The sequence below is a fragment of the Maniola hyperantus genome, unplaced genomic scaffold, assembly GCF_902806685.2.
Source record: "Maniola hyperantus unplaced genomic scaffold, iAphHyp1.2, whole genome shotgun sequence".
NCBI lineage: Eukaryota > Metazoa > Arthropoda > Insecta > Lepidoptera > Nymphalidae > Maniola > Maniola hyperantus.
In genome coordinates this window covers 17,868-22,096 of record NW_027189028.1, presented here as the reverse complement: position 1 = coordinate 22,096, position 4,229 = coordinate 17,868, and the positions used below count along the sequence as shown (strand labels likewise).

At 40.1% G+C, this 4,229-nt stretch overlaps 1 pseudogene; it reads left to right on the top strand.

Annotated features, from left to right (window-relative positions):
* Positions 1-394: 394 nt before the first annotated feature.
* Positions 395-513, top strand: LOC117996054 (5S ribosomal RNA; annotated as a pseudogene).
* The last annotated feature ends 3,716 nt before the right edge of the window (positions 514-4,229 follow it).

Sequence of the window (4,229 nt, the reverse complement as noted above, 5' to 3'; positions counted from 1 at the left end):
TAACACTTTATTTGTTGATGGAGAGCTCGCTTTCTGCCAATGATAATGTATTCACGTATCGTGGATTCGATTAATGGATTCACGAGCGCCGCGTCGCCTAGTGCTCAAACTGCTTGCTGGCGTACGCGAGTCGCTTCGATCGTAACGTGAACATACAAATATTGTTTATGAATATGTTTATTCACTTTCTGAAACAGATCGAAATCGACTCCAGACAAAACCAGATAGCAACCGAACTGAAAATCACTAAATCATGTTTCGAATGAACGAAATGCAAAAGCTATAATTGGGCATTGCTAGATCACTAAAGCATGTTTCGTGAACGAAGTGGAACGAAGTGAAACGAAGTGAAACGAAACATGCTTTAATGATCTAGAATGCCCAATTATACACTACTGATGTCCATACCATGTTAAAAGCACTGGTTCTCGTTCGATCGCCAAAGTTAAGCAACATCAGGCGCGGTCAATACTTGGATGGGTGACCTCCTGGTAACACCGCGTGACGTTGGCCTTTTTCGTTGAGACTTAAGTCAGAATAACACTATTGAAAAGTCCTAAAGTACCTACCTTGTGCCTACTCAGAACATTTAAATAGGCTCACGGACATAGTTGACGAAGAGAATACCATAATAATAATATATTCGTTATATGGATGCCATGAAAATTCACAACGCTCCACCGGGTTTAGTTGAGTTCATGGTCAATGTAGGACTCCTCTTCCAGTAGGAGCTTAGGCAGTTTATTAAGGGCAAGGAGGTTACTACGCTGAGTCCGAACGTGACATGGCCGCCATTTGTAATGCTTTGCTAGCACTAAGCTTTGCAACGTGAGCTATTGATACAATATCTGCAACAATTCGACTGGTCTGCTGCGCTTGATACTCACCGCAGCCAATGTTTTCGATAAAATATAGGACCTTTTCCAATATTCGTCGAAGTTATATGAAGCTAGTAAGAAAATAAAGCAGATAGTGTGTGGCAAGCGGGCTGAATATGTAGAAACACGCTGGGATCGTATTTTGAACGAGCTGCCTACTAACAACTTGCGAGAGGGTCTGCGTAAGATACCTCCAAGTTACTAATGTCTTTTGATGAGAATCAGTTGCGATTGTATGTACAACATACCTACGGGTGGCATGGACGAGTGGCTCCAATCTTGGTTTGCTCTGGGTACGGAAGGGAAGAAAAGTCGAAAGCAAACGTTAAAATCGAGCAGAACACGTCACGCATCTTCCTCTAACCAGTCCTTTTATGCTAAAGAAGATTCATACAAGGCGAAAAAGTTCTTCAAGAAGGACCACCAACCCAGCAAGTACCGATTGGCTAAATAACTCGCGGCCATCCCAGCCCGAGTTTCACGGGGGCTGCCTCTGAGCGTATCGGAGGCAGTGGCAGTTGGTTTGAGCTCCGAAGGCTCTTCTCAAGTTATTATGGGAATGCGGCTGCCATTTACCTCCAAATCTACTCTTGTCCATACATGCCCCCGTATCCGGTCTCGTTTCGGAATCACTGCAACATTTTGCAACGCTGGCAGTTGGGTATAAAATTATCAACTGGCCTGGGTATTTCCGCCACCGAGCTTCATACCCCAAGTAAACTCGGTACCAGGAACATACCTTGTTGTGGCACCGATGTAGAAAAGAGCGTTCTAGCTCCCAGATCTCCGCAGAAGAGCGTCAAGACCAGACCAATAAGAACCCCCAGATCTGGGATGAGTCTTGGTAGATCAGTAGTGCGATTTCGTAAGACCTGCATCAATCATTATTACAATCTCAATCGTTGGGATTGGCTGAATTTGTGCTCCAGAGTATCAGATCACCGGTCTTGCTCCGCCTCGAGATGCTGGTTTTTGTGTGAAAAATTAAAAATCTGAAGGATACTTGTTAAAATTAAGTTATAGAGATTCAATTTTATAAATTGAGACTGTGGAAACCAAAGACTGGTCAAAATCTAAAGGATTATTTAGAAATTTCCATGAAGTGAAAACATTATCATATAAATTGACAAACCAGCTTGGCTACGTTGAGTTAAATGATGCACAGAAAATAAATTTGACTATAGGAATACGGAAGAAAAAGGTGAAAAAATGTTTATTCTTTAAAAGTTGTGCCACGCGGCACTCCACCTGTACCTACCGAATGGTTTGGTTATCTTGATGGCTGTAACACTTGAAATGGAAGTGTATTAGCTGAATGCTTAGCCTTCTTGTTGCTTGAAGAGAGATAAAGTTATCCCAGTATCTTATTACATAAATCCGTGGTGACAGCTTTTAGTCAGACCACTAAAGAGGAAAACTTAAGCCCATAGTTCCTACTTAATCACAATTATGCTAAGAGCAGTCTCTCTTCAGAAATCAAGAGCAGAGAAATCTCCAAATTGGGACTATAAGGTCTGATTGCCTGGTTGCAATATTATCTTTAAAACAGAGTAACTTTTTTTGAAGCGTCACGTAGACTGCCTTGCATTTTACTGCTTGCATCCGACGGACGCGTTCATGATCTCCACGCCTTTGAGAGTTTCATTATGTCACTATATTGAGGGCAATAATCATATAATGTTTACTCATTTACCCATTAATTGATCATTTGCATTCATGTTATTAATAACATGAAGCCCCGTCAGGGCATTTCAAAGTTACATTTTAGTTCTATGTAATTAGCTTTAAACGCTTATATTATTATTCGATCCGGAATTCCGATCAAAAATCGATACTGCAACACACAGGCAATCAGGTTGGTATTTTTACAGCATCCTAACAAAAATGTATGTCCCGTTTTTTTGGTCTAGACTTTAAGAACAAGGGCTCCCAAACTTTTAAGAGCACGCAACCCTAATGTAATTCATCATATTTTATGGAACACAAAACCAAATGATGACCAAATGGAGCTGCACTTTTAAAGAAGAGTGAAAATTAATTTAATTCTATACGTCGTATTTCAAGCAGAGATTGCCATGAAAATGAATAGAAAATTTAGGAGATAGAAGTGCGCGGCATGCGAGCATGAAAATGTTTCTTTAGTTTTTACAGAGTCGACGATGCTCGCTCATGATTAAAGCGAACTGGAAACATTTTGGGAATCTACTGTAATATTCACTTCTCCAGGTTTGGAGACTTCTAAGCTATCGGGGCCCAGGTTAGTCCATCCTATCCGCCAGTCGCCACTGATATTGCGAACGTCATTTAATATTTGCATATAAATTCAGCAAGTTTTCTTGCAGAAAATAATTAGGTACAAGTTGAAAACATTTGACACTGTCCTATTCTAGGCAGTTAAAATTTCGTTGATTTTTACTAAAATCTTGAAAGTATGAGCCTTTTACTAGCTATTGCTTAGTAGATATTTTGCAACAAATAAAATATTACAGATGAATGTCAAGAAGGGCGCGAATAGAAAAGCCCTCACTGACCGCCAGTCGCACCCTCTCTATCGGGATTTAAATATAGTAGGTATTGCTGACCCAAAGAGTGCAATAATAACATCTACACATGTTTACATGTGTTATTTCTATTGCAAGTTAAATATTATTTGCTTGCTCTATTCCAAAATATTAATACCTAAGTAAAAGATCCTAATTATTGACAATATCACTGGGCTCGCGGAACCGTCTGTAGGAATTGCTGGCCTAGAAAGCTGTTAGAGTTAAGCGAACACAGTCGGGTAGCCCAGAGTCAGAATTGTTTGTTAATCACAATAAAAGGGGGAAACACGTGGATCATCTAGAGCAGTCACTGGCATCTGGGTAAGATCGGTACTAAAAGATACCAACACACGGGTTTCACCAGGAAGTGTACGCTCGGCCGTACTGTCTTTTCTACCTACATATTAAAGTTAGTCACTCTGGTGGCAATTGGCGTAGAAAGGATGCCTTTTCTGTATTTTACTGTAAACTTGAGCCTGTTTGATTTATAAACTATTAGGTTAAATGCTATCTCGATGCTACCCGCCTTACATAAATACTGGTTTGATTTTTATGTGGTATCCTATTGAGAATACAATAATTATAAGTTGACGTTGCGATTTGAGATTTATTGTCACTTGTTTATTTTATAGATCACAGGCGTGTATCATTTGTTCACATAGCGTCATTGGTGGTCACCAGGAGTTAATAGACATGTCTCTCACAGATGCTGTGCATCATCACATGCCGAATAATAGTACAAGTTTACAAAACAATAAAACTTGTATTATTGGAGCAGAGATGATGCACAGCATCCCAATAAGGCCTC